A 20,098-nucleotide genomic window follows, 5' to 3' on the forward strand; every position below is an offset into this window, starting at 1 on the left:
GCCATTATTTGTCATTAAGCTTCTGACAAGTGGATGAAAGGCAATTTCATGGAAAAACTCTGGCAGAGCCTCAGAGAAGGGTGGGGTCATCTTTTTAAAGAGGAGTTTAAGAAGTTCAGTAGGATTCTCTCATGGAAGCTGGGGATTTGTTTTGCCCTGGCCCCTCAGTTTCTGTTCATCCTTCAAACACAAAGCAAGAGGATCTGGAAGTTTAAAGTGAGGAAAAGAGGGGAAAAGGGTGGAGAAAGTGGGAAAATCTGAAAGTCCAAAGGGTGGTGGGGAAGAAGGGCAGCTGGCGGGCTCAAGAGTTAAAGCCCCACCCCCTTGCCTATGGCCTGGCGGTCTGCCCATCTCTGCACCATCTTGAACCCACATCAGTACCAAGCCCCTCTCTCTCCCCTCATCTTGCTCCATCTTGTACCAGCACAGCCTGCCTCTACCTGATTTAGTTACTCGTTCTCACTCATGTACAATATGCTCTTTCAAACTTCCTTCTTCATTCAGAGCCTCTGGGCTACTTATCCAGCAAGATAATTACTTGTCTCTCTTACTGGCTTATATTCACTCTTTTTTTTCTTCCTTCTCCTTTACTCAGCTTCTCTCAGGAGCCCTCTCTTAGCAGAAAAGCAACCTGCCCAATCAAAGACGTAATGGCCAGGGACCACAGGCAGGCTGGACCTGGGACTAAAGCAATAAAGACTCCCAGTGCAGAGCAGAAATGGTAAGAGGAACAGAAACCAGGATTTACCTACTTCTAATGCATTTTCAGAAAAATTCAGGGTCGACCTAGTTTGGTGGCTGAAACACCTATCCATCCATCCATCCATTCACCCATCCATCTTTCAACAAATGTCCACTGAGCAGCAGGCATGGACAGGGCCCTGAGAATCTAGCATTGCGCTAAAGCAACCCGCTTAGTACTTAGTCTGGTCGAGGAGAGAGAAGCTAATAAAAAACTCATAAGCTTATGAGACCCTGATTTGGCAGAGCTGTCTGGATAGCACATGACCTCGCCTGAAAGGTATGACTTAAAGCATGTTGATTTTGAGCATTTTGATGAAGTGGCCAAAAGGGGCTCTTCAGGAGCCAGAAGAGTCAATAGCAGGCAGACCTGATCTGCTCAGGGTGGTTCGGGGCTCCCCTGGGGCGGCTGCCTCAGGGATGAGGAGTAGAAAGCCCCTCTTCTTTCTCCATTCACTGCCCTGTGTAGAACTGGGTACAGTAGACACTGCTGGTTGCTTTTCCAACAACTATTACCCCCCCCCCCCCCTTTTTTGTTTTTGCACAGAACAAAACAGTTTTGTCTGCTCTCAGCTGCTTGGTCTGGGAGATAAAGAGTCATCAGTCTAAGGTAACCGTGGTAATCTCATTTCCGGTTTGTCTGTGATTGGTTTGGGAGTGGTTATCCCACCCAGTATGGCCACTGAAATACAGCAGAAATCTTCTGGGGTCTGCTGGGAAAGATATTTGGCCATGGTTGAAAGAGAGAGTGGGGAGGAGACATCTCCCCAAATGGAAAGAGTCTGGGTTCTTGCTGATACTGGGAGCTGGTGCCAGCAACCTGGAACTGGTTTTCTCAGGATGGTGAGTGTAACACGCCGACTGTTTAACTCACTTTTAGCCGGGCGTCTGGCTTTGGGGGATGATTTCATCAAAGATTGGACAGCTCCCTGGTCTAACTGATGACATAGTTATGTTTTCAACTCCAGTGGCTTAGAGATGAAGAAAGTGGGCACTGACTGAGAAGAATCAAGATGCTGGTGTAAAAGGAAGGCACAAAGTAGCAAGTGGCCAGGGGTATTGCTTTATTAGGCACATTCATAGTAACCATCTTGTTTTTGTCACTCTCCTCACTATTGCTTTATCTATTTGATTAGCTTGTAGATTTTTTCTTTTTAGTTCTGATTTAGTGCTAGAGCTCACTAAGAGTGGAAGTCAAAGGTTACTCAGCACATCTGTTGATTTATGTGCCTGTTGTGTCAAAGGAAACATGGAATCTGATTGGCTGTTTAGCCATGTATATAAATGGTTCTCATACAGTGAGAAATCCTCTTAAATTTGAGAAAAGTCATAAATATTTGGCCACAAACTATTTGAAAGTCCTACAGATGGACTAATCTAATTCAGTTTTCTGGATCCTTTTCTAGCCAACAAAAGCCCTTGGCATGTTCCGAGGTCTCCCACTGCAGACTTAGAGTTTTGGGGGCCAGGAAAACTGTATCTTCTGATGTCTTGTGCACTGGAAAACAGACTCAGCAGCTTTGGTGCGTTAGTGCCATCAGTATTTTTCTGGGAGGCGTCTTCTGGGAAAAGTCACATCGGTGTTCTCATTCCAGCCAGGAGTCCACTTTGCCCTCTGCTTGGCTACTCGCAAGGGTCATTGGGTAACAAAGCATCCAGGAGACAGTCAGGGCTTGGGACTGGATGTGAAATAAAGTTGCAGCGTGATCCGGATGGAGGTCACACCCTTTGGGGCTGGCATACTTGGGGATCTGGAGGGGTACAAAGCAACCCTCATCACCTGAGAGGCAACGCAAGCTGCAGAATCAGATGGTGGTTTCTAGAGCCCATTCTGCCATTTCTGAGTCAGACTGACTTTGGATCCTCTCTTCCTCTTTCTGAGATGCATTTCTTCTAATAGAAACTGTTGAGAGGGTCCATCTGTCCTGCTTTCCTCAGCCAACTATCGTAAGGGCAAGATGAATTAATACTGTGAAAATGCTCCACGGGACTGCAGGTGCTATGTGAGTGAGAAAGAGTCAGCAGTGGGGGCAAAGCTCCTCAGATCCTCCATGCCCCCAGACTCTGAGCAGAGGTCGAATTCCAGATGGAGAAGGTGCTCCTTTCCCCTTCAATGTCTTTTGATTTAGGAACTCCCAAGGGGAGACTCTTGGATACTGAGGGGCCGCCATGTGCCACCGGAGTGATGATTTCCCTTTGGCTGGTCGCCCAGTGACTCCTTTGCCCTTCTTTCAGCTCAGGGTTCAGGACAGGGTCTCCTGCTTCTTCACAGGGAGCCCACAGATCCCAGGGGCCATACAAGGGAGGAAGTGGAGCCAAAGCCAACCCCGGTTGCTTCTGTGTTTGCAGATGTCAACATCAAAAGTTTTGCGGTGGGGTAGATGCACGTTTGCTCAAGGTTGGGTCCTTGACAAAGCACACGAAGTTTGCCTTTGATGCCCTTTCGCTATCTCTTTGGAATTCTCTTCTCTCTCCTGTTCTTCTCTGTCCTTCCCAACACAGCTGGTGATTTTAGGCTCTCTCTGTGTCCCGGAACTCTCCATTGGCAGTACCACCTCCATCGAGATGAGTGCCACACAGGAGAACTTTCTACAGTGATGGAAATGGTCTATGTCTGCTCTGTCCAATATGGCAGCCACAGCCACTTACGTGGTTGAGAAACTGAGTTTTTAATATCATTTAATTTCAATGAATTTACATTAAAATTGCCACATGTAGCCAGTGTATTGGACAACACAAGTCTACAGCAAGCTCAATATCTCACTTGTTTTAGTCTTTCCACTCCAGTCAAAATTAACTTGTCTTGTGCCCCCAATTCCAAGGCCCTCTTCTTAGAGAAGTACCAACAAGCTAATCTGATAAACAAATTCCTATCTGTAAATTAAGGTCTTCCCCCTCTTAGGTAAATGCAGATTTTGAACAATGCCATAGTTCAGTCAATGCAAAGGCTCAAATGATAGGCATTTGAAGGATTCTGACAGGCCAGCATGGTGGGTGAAAAGATTATGGGCTTGGAGCTTTAGATCCACATCAAAGCATGCTCTCTGGATGGGCACATCTTTCCCAGTGCCCTGGGCTGCTTCAAAGTTCCTCCTAGCTTCTTGCAATCTGGGGAGAGTTAAGGTCTAAGATATGCAGATGGGAGCCTGGGAAAGAGCTGGAGGTAGAAGGGTTGGAATGGGCAGAGCCCAAAGGATGTCAAGCTCTTGCAAAAGAACCTGGCTTGCTATTCAGACTGGCATTCTGTTCCGCCCTGGGGAAGAGGTGCCAGGGAGTGGTTGTTAGGGAGAGATCATTACCACTGGGACAGGATTGGAGGGTTAACAGTTCAAAGACACCAGAAGCCAGACTGGAAGCCACACCATGGACTGTGGCACTGTTGCAGGGTCCCAGATAGGAACTGCAATTCTATTCTTAATTCTAATCCCCCCTTTAAGGGAGAGATTTTCCTTCTGAATTCTTTTATGAACACTGCTCTCTGAATATCCCTTTTACCCTGACACTGAGCGGTGTTTCTGCTTCTCTTGGATGACCACAAGACTGCTCTCAAGTTCTTGCCTGTATTTTCACAGATATATACTGGCATCAGAAGCAAATACTTTCACACCAAATACTAGGTTGGGTAAAGGGAGGAAGATAGTAGGGGTGAATGCAGGGGAAGATCAGCTGGGGACAGAAGAGGCACACTTGGAGATGAGCAGGAAGAGTGAAGATCAATTCTGGTGCTCTGGAATTTACTTTCGGGGCCGTGGTTTGCCAACTGGTCCCCAGGTAAAGCTGCTACCACCACCTCACTTGCCATACACTCTTTCAGGGATAGAAAAAGGATTTCCAGTTAAGCCACTGCCCAGAACCCACACATATTTGTTTAAACAATATCCAATTTTATGAAGGAAATGAGACAATTAAGTCACAAATCTTTCATGCAACAATGTAGTTTATAAATAAGTACACATATAAATTTTTAAAAAAGAGTAGCCAAGTCCCTCTGGGGCTTTGCAATGCAGTTCAGACCACACTGTGCTTTTCTGGACCTCATGAAGGAAAAGACTGCTTGAGTGTTCAGTGTTGCCCTGTTCTCTCTCATTTGCCTTTCATTCAAGCAAATCTTATGAGGCATTTGGCATGCCCAGGAAGAAACCCAGGAAAGGGCAGAAACCCAGGAAGAAGAAAGAAACTCAGAGGAGCTGGTGGTCTGGTTTGATGGCAGTATTACCAAATACTTCTGAGCTTTAAGCCATAGGGCCCTGCCATGCCAAACCATTTTGACAATTTATGGCACCCCTTCTGCCAGTCCTTGCTAATGTTTACTCTGGACACTATACATTTCAGTCTATTTGCATGAAAAATAAAAGTTCTTGCTGGGTTGAGGTAATTTTGGAGCAGGGGTTTTCTTTGGGGGTGATTTTGCCTTCCCCAACCAAGGAGACATTTGGCAATGTCTGAAAACATAATTTTATTGTCACTACTTGGGGTAGGGGGAGATTTTGTCCTCCCTGGATCTGTAGCCAACATCTGAAGACACCGTTGGCTGTTACAAGTTGGGCGGGGTGGTGGACTACTGGCATTCAGTGGGTAGAGACCAGGGGTGCTGCTAAGACTCCTATAATGCACAAAACAGCCCCCACAACAAAGAGTTATCTGTTCTAGAATGCCAACAGTGCTGAAATTGAGAAACTCTGTCCCAGAGGGAAAGCTCAGGCTTGGTTCTTGACACTGAAGTGTCAGATGGTCCTCAAAGAACTATCACTTTTCAATGCTGAAAGACTAGTAAGTACCCTGGAGTGACCTCAGGAAATCCTCAAATAATTTTGGCCAGAATTCTCTTCCACCCATGACCTAGTTAGTTTCATGTCTTCATGAGTCCTTAACGTCCTCTGAAAGAGAGAGTTCACCTTCAGAGCTACATGTGTCAAGTTGGTTTCAGAGGGTCTAGATCCCATTTTACTGTGTAGTATATACAGAGACAAGCCCCGAGGCTTGGTTTCTCCATCTGTCAAGCTGACTCTTAATACTTCATGACCTAGTTATCAGCTGGGCCTAGTATCCTAAGGAGATGAAATTGGGGTGTGCTACTTGAGTTGGCATAAAGGGGGAATATGTGAGTTAAGTGCTTCCATACAACTCTAACTCCAAAGAGTAATAGAATATTGTAGGTAGGGAAAAGTAATCAACAAAGTGTGAGAGCCAAGCCAGGAGATTGTGCCTGGGGCTCAGTGGGTCATGGGGCCGTGAAGTGATTTTCCTTGCTGATAGTAGATGGGGAAGATGCAGAGCCCACCATATATGAGCCGTTCTATAGGGACTGTCAGTGGGCTGGGAGGGAGGGGATGTGTAGTAGTGACAATATTGGGGGCTGAAGCAGCCAGAAAGCTTTGGCAAGAATTTATGCAGAGCTGCTTAAGAAAATAAAAGCAAACATAATGTTTCTTTTCCTGATTAAAAAATACAGTCATTGTTGAAAAACTCTCAAGCACAAAAAAAATAAGGAGAAAATTGAAATCTCCCTTAATTTCACTACAAAGATGTCAGCTGTTAATAGTTTTGCTACTGTCAAAACTGAATCAAGAAGAAATAGATAATTTGAACAGACTGATCACTAGAAGTATGACAGAATCTATAATAATAATAATAAAAAAACTCCATGCAAACAAAAGTCCAGGACCAGATGGCTTCACTGGAGAATTGTATGAAACATATAAAGAAGAACTTGTATCAGTCCTTCTCAAACTTTTTCAAAAGACTGAAGAGGAAGGAACATCCTCAAAGTCATTCTATGCAGCACCATCCAAAAACCAGATAAAGACACCACCAGAAAAGAAAATCACAGGCCAATATCTTTGATGAATATAGATCAAAAATCCTCAACAAAATATTAGCAAACTGAATCGAACAACATATAAAAAGAATCATACACATGATCACGTCAGATTCATCCCAGGGTCACAAGGTTGGTTCAACAGATGCAAATCAATCAATGTGATACACCACATCAACAAAAGAAAAGACAAAAACCACATGATCACTCACTAGTTGCAGAAAAAGCATTTGATAAAATTCAACATCCATTCATGATAAAAGCTCTTACCAAAGTAGGTATAGAGGGAAAATATTTCAACATAATAGAAGCTATTTATAACAAACCCACAGGCAACATAATACTCAACAATGAGAAGCTGAAAACAGTCCTATTAAAATCTGGAACAAGACAAAGGTACCCACTCTCACTACTTCTATTCAACATAGTGTAGGAAGTCCTAGCCACAGCAATCAGACAAGGAAAAAAAAAGGTATACAAATTGGAAACAAAGGGGTAAAATTGTCATTATATGCAGATAACATGATACTATATATAGAAAACCCTAAAGACTCCACACAAAAACTACTAGAACTGATAATGAAATTCAGCAAGGTAGCAGGATACAAGATTAACATACAGAAATCTGTTGCATTTCTTTAATAATAAAATATCAGAAAGACAAAATGAAAAAACAATTTCTTTTAAAATTGCATCAGAAAAATAAAATACTTAGAAATAAACCTGACCAAGAAAGTGAAAGACTTATATGCTACGAACTATAAAACATTGATAAAGGAAACTGAGGATGATTAAAAAAAATGGAAAGATATCTCATGCTCTTGGATTAAAAGAATTAATGTTAAAATGGCCCAACTACCCAAAGAAATCTACAGATTTAATGTGATCCCTATTAAATTACCCAGGACATTTTTCAAAGAACTAGAACAAATAACCCTAAAATTTATATGGAAACATAAAAGACTCAGAACTGCCAAAGCAATCCAGAGGAAACAGAACAAAGCTGGAGGCACAACCCTCTTAGACTTCAGACAATACAACAAAGCTACATTAATCAAAAGAGCATGGTATTGTCACAAAACCAGACATATGGATCAGTGGAACAGAGTAGAGAGCCCAGAAATAAACCCACACACTAACAGTCAATTAATCTTTGACAAAGAAGGCAAGAATATACAATGGAGAAAAGATGGTCTCTTTGGCAAGCAGTGTTGGGAAACCTGGACAGCCACATGTAAATCAATGAAGTTAGAACACTCCTTCACAACATACACAAAAATAAACTCAAAATGGCTTAAAGACTTAAATATAATCCAGGACACCATAAAACTCCTAGAAGAGAACATGGGCAAAACATTCTTTGACATAAGATGTAGCAATGTTTTCTTAGGTCAGTCTCCCAAGGCAAAGGGAATAAAAGCAAAAATAAACAAATAGAACCTACTTAACTTACAAGTTTCGCATAGTAAAGGAAACCGTAAACAAAATGAAGACAACTTATGGAATGGGAGAAAATATTTGCAAACAATGTGACCAACAAGAGATTGATTTCTAGAGTATACAAACAGCTTACACAGCTCAACATCAAAAAAACCAAACAGTCCAATCAAGAAAAGGGCAGAAGACCTAAATAGAAATTTCTCCAAAGAAGACATACAGATGGCCAACAGGCAAATGAAAAGATGCTCAACACTACTAATTACTAGAGAAATGCAAATCAAAACTACAATGAGGTATAACCTCACACCAGTCAGAATGGCCATCATCAAAAAGTCTACAAATAATAAATGCTTGAGGGGGTGTGGAGAAAAGGGAACCCTCCTATACTAGTGGTGGGAATATAAATTGGTGCAGCCACTATGGAGAACAGTATGGAGGTTCCTTAAAGAACTAAAAATGGAATTACTGTATGATCCAGCAATCCCACTCCTGGGCATATATCCAGAAAAGACGGAAACTTTAAAGCAAAAAGATATGTGCATCCCAGTGTTCATAGCAGCATTATTTACAACAGCCAAGACATGGAAACAACCTAAGTGTCTGTTGACAGATGAATGGATAAAGAAGATATATCTATTTATTACTCAACCATACAAAAAGAATGAAATAATGCCATTTGCAGCAACTTGGATGGACCTAGAGTTTATCATACTAAGTGAAGTAATAAGTCAGAGAGAGAAAGACAAATATCGTACAATATCACTTACATGTGGAATCTAAAAAAGTGATACAAATGAACGTATTTACAAAACAGAAACAGGCTCACAGACATAGAAAACAAATTTATGGTTACCAATACCAGGGGAAAGGGGTGGAGGGATAAATTAGAAGCTTGGGATTAACATATACACACTACTTCATATAAAATCAGCAACAAGGTCCTACTGTACAGCACAGGGAACTATATTCAATATCTTGTAATAATCTATAATTGAAAAGAATCTGAGAAAGAATATGTGTATGTATATATATGTATAACTGAATCACTTTGCTGTACACCAGAAACTAGCACAACATTTTAAATCAACTATACTTCAATAAAAAAGATAGTTTTGGTATTTTTCTTTGAGAAAAACAGAGAAGGGTTTTCTAGATAGGACAGGCTGGGGAGCTAGAAAAGGTCTCTGAGAATAGCATAATGCAACAAAGTGGATGTTGGCTGGTTGGGATTTATTCTCTCTACGAGTCAAGAGAGTTGAGTCCTTGCCGGTGCCTTGATGAAACGGATAGCAGGACAGACGGGCAGTGTGACAAGCAAGAGAGCTCGCCATCAAGTTCCCCTTACCTTCAGGGTTCATATGGAAAGCATCCTTAGTGTTCATCTCCAGACATAGAAGAGTTCTGTAGCTGAAAGAGGAAATGACTTAGTTTAGCTCAATGATGACGAAACAAGAGATGCTCCTTCTGACTCACTTCACAGCAACAGCATGACTGAAATTACTGCGCTTCAGTGACAAGCATATGACAGCTCTAGTTTTGTTTTTGTTTTTTGAATTAGTTTTCTAGCAACTTTGATTTATCATTCCTTTTCTTTTCTGTATCCACAAATTATTATTTTTCTCTGAATCATTTGAGAAATCATGATGCCTCTGCGTCATTCATTATTTCAATGTGTCTCCCTAAGAATGAGAGCATTGTCTTACATAACCACAGTGCAATGACTAAAATCAGAAAATTACTGTTATAGTACTATTATCTAATCTAAAGATCTTACTCAAATGTTGCCAGTTATCTTAATTGGGATTAGATTTTATGAATTTGGCCCTGGAGACCTGGAATGAAATTTACTGACATATCCTGTCATTGCCATGGCTGACTTGAGAATTTGGCCACTCCAACTGCAAGCTGGAGTTTGATTCTATCTCATGGGTTCATCTGAGCACTGGCAGAAGACTGCTTTTGGAAATGTGAATAATTTTTGGTTGTGACGGGACCTGGACTGCCAGGTATGTGCTTATATCTGCTGGGCTGTGCCCATCAGGGCTTGTGGTTTCCAGCTGGTTCCTTCCAACAGATCTGGCTCTAAGTCTTGTCTAAAACATTCTAAACTCTGGGGACTGACTGGCCTTGGTCTGTGAGGCATGGGGTGACAACTGCTAAGAGTATGGATCTGAGTTAGAACAAAAATGATCTCAGGATTGGAATACAGGAAATTCCTGAATACATGAATTCAGGAAATTAGGCTATGTGTCTGCAGTCACTTTTTAAAATGTGCTTTGATATACAGGCAACAATTCCTAATTTAGTGCTCAATTTTCTCTTGCACATTCCATGAAAAAAAAAAACAGTCTAACCAGAGTAGCAGACCACACGATATTTTCAAATTATTTCTATGTCTTCAAAATCCAGAATCCTGGGGATTATCCTTCGAGGAATCCAGTGCTGAATATACCCCACGCTGACTCAACCCACAGAGGAGGAAGTGGCAGGCGGGAAGCTGCGGACTACTTCCAGTGGCTTTCTGCCACCCCGAACCTCTCTCATACATCCCACTTCCTCCACATCGTGGCTACTGGCATAATGAACAGAGACCCCGACATCTTAGCAATAAAAGCGTGTGAAGTGACAAGGGCCACCTGAGCATAAAGCGGCCAGCTCCAAGGCATGTGGTAGTGAGGTGTCTGGTGAATGCAGAGTTCCTAACACAGCTGTCTGGGGGCTTTCTCAGAAGCCACCAGTTCTTCTTCACAGGGTCCTGTGATGTTGAATTTTTAATTTTAAAATGCTAAACATTCTAGAATGTATTTCAGATTCTGGGAATCATTTCAGGACTAAAAGCCCTCTCTTTTGATCATGTTCTAACTCTGTTTAGAACAATTCCTGCTCTGCTCTATTACCTCCCAAGTGAAATCTCAACTCTTCTTATACCCTTGCGGGAAACCCTGAGGGGTCAGCAGAGGCTAGGGGAGGAGGGGGGGAGGGTCACACGGGAGGAGGGCTGTGCTGAGGGTGGAAACTCTGGAACAACTAGCGAGCAGCAGTGGTCAGGGCTTTGGGGCAGAAGCGCATAAAGGACATTGTGGTCCTTTCACTCATTTCTGCAGTTGAACAAACATTGACTGAGTGCCAGGGCTTGCGCTCACTTCATTCATTCATCTGTTTATTCATTCAGAATTTTTAAAAAGCACCTGCCATACCACCTAGCTCTTGTCACTTTCTGCCCCAACTCCCACACCTACTCTCGGTCCTGCTCTGTGCCCTGGGGGCTGACTCCTGTGACTCACATTTCCTCCAGTTTCTGGTTGGGTCCCACACACAGTAGGCAGAGGATGGGAGAGGAGCCCATCACGGTATCTGTTTCCCCATCTCTCTGCCTTCCTCCTAGCTGGGTTCTGGCAGGGGTTATGTCTCCACTGCCACAGCTCCAAGTGAGGAGCCTCTCTCCATGGCTCCAGCTATCACTGGGTGCCAGTAAACCCCTCCCTCCCCATTCCCTTCCTGCAGAGAGAGTGCGACAAATTTCCTTGTTAGTTTCCTCAACTCTGCCCACAGGTACGTAAACTGTAACATAACATTCTCTTAAAAATCCTAGCTGAGTAGTTCATCTTTCTCCTGTCTGGCCCTGACTGATACAGCCTTCGACTATGTGCTGAGTTGTTTTCTGATGGCTTTAGACAGGCCAGAAAGATGTAAAGTTTTGTAGACAGTTTTGCAGACACTAGGCTACACCAGTGTAGGGTGGGGAGGCATAACTTAACAGAAGCCTCCGGGAAAAACAAGTCAGAGGTTTAGTCCTTTTTGACTCCAGTGTTGTGTGTCAGTCGAAGCCTGACCTGCTCTCTGGCCACATAATTGGAAGTATGATGTCCAGAATAAGGGAGGTGATAGTACTATTTCATTCTGCCTCCATTAGCTCCCACTTACAGTTCTGGGCTCACTTCTGGGGCTCCCTACTTTAAGAGGAGATATGTTAGTTGTCTTAAGTGTTTAAGGTCTGTCATGTAGGGCAGAGTCTGAACAATTTTTTCTCTAAGGACCAAACAGTAAATAATTTTGACTCTCTGGACCATACAATTTCTGCTGCAACTACTCTGCTATCGTGCAAAAGCGGTCACAGACAGTGTGTGAATGAACAGTCCTGACTGTGTTCTAATAAAACTTGATTTACTAAGTAAATGGTGGGCTAGATTTGGCCTGCAGGCCTTCCTTTGCTGACTTCTATTAAAAAGGGGAAAATGGATTTATTCTGGATGTATCCAGAAGGCAGAAGTTAGATCAATGTGTAAACATCATAGGGAAGCAGATTTGTGCTAATTTGAAGGAAGATCTTTCGAAAAGAGATGACTGTTCCGGATAGGATGAGCTCATTCATGAGATGAGGGGTTTCTTGTCACTGAAAGTACTCAAAGGAGGAGCCAAGTGTTGTAGACTAATGCTCTGCAAAGCATGGAGGCTAAATCAGATGTGGGAGATAGCAACACCTCAAATATATATATACTCTGCACAGCACTATGCATGTAGTTAGTTTCTAGATTTTATATTCCTGGAGGCAGGACACTGTGTCATACCCATCTTTGCATCCTGCCCACTCCTGAAAGACTGGTACCCTGCTTTAAACATGGTGGGTGTGACCGACACATGTTTTGTCAACTTGGCTCTTTGAGTGAAATCTGGCTGACAGATTAATTAAACTAATTTGTCTTTAGCACAGTTATCACTACTAGTTGCATAAATTCAATCAATTAACTCAAATAGGCCTCAAACCTTGAGGATTTTCACTGAAAAGAACAGACGTAATAGTCAACATTTATCAAGTTCTGAGAACATGCCAGCTACTGTGCAAAGAACTTTACATGCATTATCTTATTTAATTCTCCCCAAATCTATGAGATGGGTATTATCATCACCTTCGTTTTATTGATGAAGAAATTGAAATTCAGAGAGGTCTCATAGCTGGAAAGTGGCATACCGAGTAATTCACCTGGGATCTCTTTGATGTCAAAGGCTATGGTCCAACCACAACTCGATCCTGCTTCTCATTCATTCATTCATTCAATATTCAACAAACACCGACTGGTTGTCTGCTATTGGCTAAGCACTGTTTTAGATGCTGAGGACTGAGCTGTGATCATAATCAGATCAAGTTCAGGCTCTGAAGGAACTTAATTCTTGGTGGGATATATTGAGGGCAGACATAGCACTGGCAAACGAGAAGATATTAAGTGGTAATTCATCACAAGACACAGAGATTAAAAAGATAATCAATATTTCTTTCCACACCAGAACTTCTAATCCCAACTGATGAGTTTATCCAAGCTCTTTCTTATTTACCAAAAAAAAAAGTTCTGAGAAAAAAAAAGAAAAAAAAAAAGAATAAAAAAGAAAAAAAAGGAAAAAAAAAAAAAAGAAAAAAGAAATAACAGAAAAAAGAAAAAAGGAAAAAAAGAAAAAAAAAAAAAAAAGAGAGATGAAAAAGCCAGTTCAGTTGACACAAAAATAAAGAAGAAAAAAATAACTCTTGGCTATGTTCTATTTTTCCCTTTCCTGAAACACAGAAATAGGAAAAGTCTAAATTCTAATGCCCAGCCCCAGGGATCAAGAAATCCATACTTACAACAAATGCCACAACATGGAGAATGTCTGACCCCCAATAATATGGAGAGGAAAACACACCAACTGGAGTCAAGGGGATGGGGCTTGTTTAGAAGGAATAAAGCTCCCACGGTGCCTGGGAGTGGAGGGAAACCAAAGGGAAATTCCAAAACCTTGATGGAGATGGAGATTGGGAGAGGGACCAAGAGTGCGAAGCTTCAAACAGCTCAAAGCCAAACAGACTGTCAGGTCCAACAGGCAAGTGCTGACTGGAGTGGGAGACAGAGCCCGAAGGTCAGGGGCTGAATAAACACAAGCCCAGAGGAGGAAGTGAAAGAATTCAGGACCTTGTTTGTGTCTTTTTGGTACAAACAACCAGAGGTGGGCATGGATGGCCTAGTTAAAGGCATACGATGGCAACTGACAAATAGTAGTCAGACTTCTGCAGTTCCAGAATTCCTCTTGTCAGTATACTGCAAAGTGATTTTCAGTTTAGTGAGTCCTTACAGCATCAGCGGACTGTTATTTAGAAACATGGCACGCAAACAGAGAATGATAATAATTAGTTAATGTTAATTGACTGCCAGACACAGCTTTTAAACACCTTAATGCATTGTCTCATTTTAACCTTCACAAGTACATCTGGAGAACCAAGCCCCTTATTAGAGACTTAATTAACAAATGATTAAAGATATAAGTGACATTTGGAGGCAACCATAACATGTCAACAGAAACAAGCACTAGTCATTGTACTAGTCATTTATTCACTCATTTACTGGCATATTTCTTCAGCCACTAGTGATGGAGCACCTAACACATGCTGGGTACCATTTAGGGTTTGGTCTGTGCATGGGTGATTTCACTGATTTCCTTCATTGTTCAACAGAGAGTTGGTACAGGAAGCCAGGGATTGTGAGTGGGAAAATATCAGGTCTGTTTTAGCCTTGCCTCCAATTGTTCCTGTGGTCCCTGGACATGTCAGTTTTCTTTCTGTTTAACGTCAAGTCTAAAATGAGGAGCAAGGACTACATGATGCTTGAGGTCTTTTAGAATTTAATGTTCAAATATTCAGTAGCATTATAATATACATTGCAATTTATAATAAACATCCACTTACAGTCTATCATTATACTCTCCCCCCCACCCCTGATCAGGTAAATAATATGATGAAGCTTTAGAGAAATTTGTCAGGGCTTGAACCAAGTTCTTCTACCCTTTTCACAAAAACTTGCTGCCTTCTGTGTGTGAGTTCATGCTTGGTTTCCGGAAGAATTGTAAGAGAGCTGGGTGCAGCTATCAGAGGAAAAGGAAGAGATTTGGGAGACACAGAGGACAAGGAGATGCTGCAAGCAGGAAGACGTGCCAACACTCTGGGGCTTTGTGTGTTGTCTCTGAAACCATCTAGGGCCTCTATGATTGCTGAAGAAGTGGATCCAAAGGCACAAGAAGAGAAATTCTTTAACTGGAGGAAATTACATGGAGGTAGATTCAAGTTCAACAACAGGGTAGTGATGTGCCTCCCTGGACAATCCACTTGTCCATCATTGAGCAGAACCACAATAAATGGGTCAAATTATAGGGTAAAAGCCCTGGACTCAAGAGGAAAAACAGCCTTTTAATGAAAATTACGCCCCAATGATGAAATGAACCCCTTGGCAGGAGGCCAGCTCCTCGTCACTGCAGATGCTCACACAGAGACCACATGAGATCCTAAAGGGGTTAGCGACTTGGATCAGGCCTGGAAGACCAGTCTTCCAACTCTGAAACGCTATGATTCTGGAGACTGGACTCTTACAATTCAAGCTGTAGTCTATAATCCCTACTCCAGAGTATAGATATTCCTGCAGTCATCTGTGGGGAAAATCTGAGACACTTTTCCAGCTACTAACATTCAGGACAAATTGCTTAATTCATTTCTTTCTAAGAAGTTCCTTGCATGACTCCTTGGCAGCATATCCTCCTGGTCTTGGTGTTACTGACCTCCCATTCTTAAGAAATATCCAAGATGGGAACTTCTCTGGAGGCCAGAGTTGAAACCAAACACCACTGTGTTGGACCAACATGTTGAAATGCTAGTCCTACCAGTCCACAGATTAACAAGGTGACCCTTGCATTTGTCTCGTACCCTTATTTTCCGAGATGTTTTCCATCTGCTAGCTTTATCAGAAGCATATCACAGGCAATTGGGGTTCTGAGGGTAATCACTTTAACAAGAGAAGGTACATGGAAGGGCTTTGGAAGAGTTTGTTGACTGAAATAAATGTGCAGCCTAAAAGTTGAGAGTTACGTTTTATTTGGCGGGAGGACTCGAGCCGGGGTGACAGCCTCCCAGATCGCTCTGAGGGACTGCTCCGAAGAGGTAGGGGAGGAGCTAGGATATACAGGAGCTTTACAACAATGACCAGGTAGTTAGAACAATAAAAGATTACTTGTTATCTAAAGAAAACCAGGCATCTCAAGTTAAAGAATTTAGTGCTTTTCTATGCAAGGGAGGAAGCAAACATTTGGGCTCATTGAATTCATTCCTTTGACAAGCACCTAGCTATCTAGGGCCAGTATTCTGTCCTTTCTTATTCTGAGTCCCCTCGGGGTGCACCATTGTGAGTGGCTGCAGAGGCTGGGCTGCAGGCTTGTCTTCACTGGGGCTACTTCAGCTACAGTGGCTGATGACTTGATGGTTTCAGCATTCTTTGTTTACTGATATGGTTTGCAGTATTTTTTTGTTCACAAGTGAAACACTGTGAAAGGTTGGATGTCTTATGATTGTTATAATGTGCCCCAGGTCACAGTACAGAAGAGCCGTATGTAAAACAGGCTACTTCAAATCGTTTTTGGGAATGAGTGTAATGTAAATAAAGAGTACTAGCAATACTTAAAAAAAACAAACACAAAACAAAGTCCAGATCTCCTTGATTGACTAGCAGGGAAGGGTAGAGTTTAGAGCTAGATTTTACAAGCCTGATAGCAGTAACTCAGGGTCACTTAAAAGCAGGGTGGGGGTTCCAGTCTGGTGAGTGGCCACGGCATGAACGTGAGTCTGCATAAATCAGCCAATGGCCACTTTGACTGGGGCGACCATGGGTTGGATGAGGTGGCCACCAGCAGTGGATCTGAACAAAAGAGCTTTCTGCTTATTTTAGTTCAGAGGCCACGAGTGTAAATCCACCTTCCCAATGAAGCTTGTAGCATCTATAAGCTAGGGTTACACTCCTCATTAAAAGGACAATAAAAAACAACCTCTCAGTGCTGAAAAGACCTTATCCAGAATTCTCAAGAAATTGGCTTAAAAGATAATCCCCAATTGATTGCAACATTAAGAACATTTTTGGAATGTTACATTTGTCCTGATGCTTAAATCCCCATGAAGGGGTTTACGAAAATGTTCTTTATGCATCTGAAGCCACTAATACTATAACTGGGGAAAGAACATACTCTTTTAATTAAAATAGCATATTGTTATGATTGTGGTAATCTGAATCGAGAACATCTTTTTACCTAGAAATAGGAGAGAATAAATATTTCCTGGATTTAGTATCCAAAGTTCAGGATTATTTAGGATTAGTAGCCAAAATCGTTCCTATTTGACACTGTGTAATCAGGAAGGCTGTTTAGAGGGGAATGTTAGGAGGAAAATCTGTTTTTGCTTTTCTGCTACTTTAGCCAGTTGGGGACCATCTAAATGCCATCTGGCTCTTGAACTGTTTTCTCCCTGACTCTTGAAGCAACACAGCTAATGACCCTTGTGTTACAACAAATAACTAGCATGTGTCAATGCTGACACTTCTGTTTTTCAGTCTAGTTGTTGGCTTGCCTATCAGATGTTACTTTTTTTAGGCAGTTGACCATGGCAGAATGATAAATTATGCTTCTGTTTACTCTTTTGTTCCCAAGGCTAATTGAAAAGTGCTGTTGGTGGGTGAATGGTGATGGTAATGGGAACATCTTAAATCATTAAGCGGAGAACTCAAGTATCAACATGGGCACAACAGACTTATTCCCCAGTCGATGGAAATAAGGCAACACACCTTCTTTAGTACGAAGACTGCCATGTTCAGTGTTCTTTTATTTCCCATAAACCTGGGGCCTGGCTCCCCAGAGTCAGGAGGACTAGCATCTAGCCAGACAGTTTGTTTTACTCTGAGGTTCCTTAGCTCCATGTTTGTTTCAACAGCTTCATCTCAGGCTCTTACTTCTGTTTTCTCTCCATGGGTTTTGGTAACATCATTTTCCAAAGGGGCAATGGCATTACACTTTTATTTTTATTAAAACAAATTTATGTATGTTAGCGTAGCTGTATCCCAGTATACAGCACATTGGCTAGCATGGTTCATTACGTATAGACACCTGGGTTCAATGGATGGGTGAAGAACTTGAACCGGACGAAAAGGTATATAAAAGTGACTTGTGCCGTTTTCTAGCCACGTGACCTTGAGGAAGACATAAAACTTCCTGGAATCTCAGTTTCTTCATCTGTAAAGTGGGAATACCTTTAGCTACTTTTGGATTGTTGTGAGAGTTCAATGTACAGTATCCAGGAACTAGCAAGTAATGAATACATGTTAATGATATTAACAGTTAACATCAACTGCACATTTGCTATGTGCCAGGAATTAAGGGAATCCCCAATGCATCTCTGGGAAATAAGAACAATTATTATCTTTGCTTTGCTGAGAGGACAAAAGAGACAGGTTAAGTACTTGCCCAATGTCACAGAGATGTGAAATGACCACGACAGGATTCCATAGCTCTCGGTCTGGCCACATAAGGAGAGTGGGCAGCAAGCATTTTGCCACATTGAGAAAGGACTGTCCGAATATGGATCCCAGAGCAACTTCTCAGACCTGTGCAACCGTATTTGTTCCCTCTCTCTCCACTTTTCCGTGTTTCCTCATTCTTCCCTGAGCCAGAAGCAGAGACAGACAGAAACTGACACAATGGTCCAGTGTGACCAGTAGACCCCTGGCAGCCCAGCCATGGAGCTGAGCCTCAAACTCAGCTGTTAATTTGCTGGCTGAACACAAAGGAAAGTGCTCTATTTCCTGTGCATGTCAGTAAAAAGATTTCACACATTCCAAAGTTATTTTGTTAGAAGGGAGGAGTGAACACTCTTCAATACAGACCTATTCTACTAAGATAATTGAGAAGCACAAATATAAATATCATGACCTTATTGTATTCTTATCATTAGGTCATCTTGCAAACATCTGCTCTCCACAAATTAAAATAAAAAAATTTTTGCAATCGATATGAAATTCCCTGAAATCTAAGATAGTAGGATCAGCATTGGTTTTATGAGCTCATACTTACAGCTAAAAAGGTGTTAAACTCAGATCGCAGAGATTGTGACAAAATTTCCTCTGTTCATTAAAATACTAGTGTATTAAAATACTAATGTATTTTAATGAAAATAAAATAAATAAAATCTATCCATCAAACAAAATTTGGTATATCCTTATGAGATTTTATTTAGCAATAAAAAGAAAATGAAGTACTGATACATCCTACAACATGGACAAACCTCAAAAACATCATCTTAAGTGAAATAAGCCAGTCACAAAAGACCACATATAGTATGATTCCATTTATATGAATTATCTAGAAAAAGCAAATCTACAGAGATGGAAAATAGATTCGCGGTTGCCAGGGGCTGGGGGTAGGGGAGCTAGGGGAATGGGGAGTGACTGCCAATGTGTAAAGTTCCTTCTTGGGGTGGTGAAATGCTCTGGAAATACACTAAAAACCACTGAGTTGTATACTTTAAAGAGGGAAAGTTTATGGTATATAAATGATATCAAAATGAAGCTGTTTAAAAGGAATGTTAGTGTGTTGGTTCCCCTACTTCCTTGAAAGAATGATAATAGATATCCTTTCCTGTTCAGCAACCCTCATTATTAGCCACACTCTTTTTGAATAAACAGTGATGAACATGAAAGCATTTATCCTGTCCCCCCCACCCCCCAAGAGCCTTGACAATTAGTCTTGTCCTCACTTTTAACCTGTCCATCAAGTATTTGACAGCTGGGAAGTCAGAGTTCTAGAGATAACTGGCCCTGTATTTAAATACAACTTTCAGGCCGAACCTTCAAATCTACCTCCATCTCTTGCCCCTTCCCTGTGTTCTCTTTCCTTCCTTTCCAAAACCTTGCTGCTGAGGACCCAGTATTCCAAGTCAGAGCAGACCCAGAACAGGGCCTCCAGATTGCAAAGGGAACAGAACCAATTGTTAATCAATACAAAGCAACAGAGATAGAATTCAGTGGGGAAAGAACAAGCAAAAAAACAAAAAAACAAAAAAACAAAACAAAACCCCATAATGTCTCATCCTTTGAATGGTGGTAGTGGAAATGTATGCAGCTTTTATTACAGGAGCTGGATGGGAACTGAGATGCCAATTGAGAGAAATCCAAAAAATCATGATTGGTATTTAGGCATCAAGAGAAGAAAGTTCTCTCCTTAGTGTTCTTGATTTGCTCCATTACTGTACAAACAACTAAGGCAACAGCAAAA

The 20,098-nt window shown here is 41.8% G+C and overlaps 1 protein-coding gene across 4 annotated transcripts in view; it reads right to left on the minus strand.

Annotated features, from left to right (window-relative positions):
• PRLR (prolactin receptor) overlaps positions 1–20,098 on the minus strand; it is a 141,671-nt gene that overhangs the window by 35,132 nt on the left and 86,441 nt on the right. For 3 of the 4 annotated variants that reach the window (XR_004316376.1, XM_032470882.1, XM_006194514.3), the window contains exon 2: positions 9,345–9,406. The exons of the other annotated variant lie outside the window; for it this stretch is intronic. The gene's annotated coding sequence lies outside the window, so the exon portion shown is untranslated. The remainder of the gene's footprint in view (positions 1–9,344; positions 9,407–20,098) is intronic. 4 annotated transcript variants of the gene reach the window in all.

Source organism: Camelus ferus, chromosome 3, assembly GCF_009834535.1.
Source record: "Camelus ferus isolate YT-003-E chromosome 3, BCGSAC_Cfer_1.0, whole genome shotgun sequence".
Classification (NCBI taxonomy): domain Eukaryota; kingdom Metazoa; phylum Chordata; class Mammalia; order Artiodactyla; family Camelidae; genus Camelus; species Camelus ferus.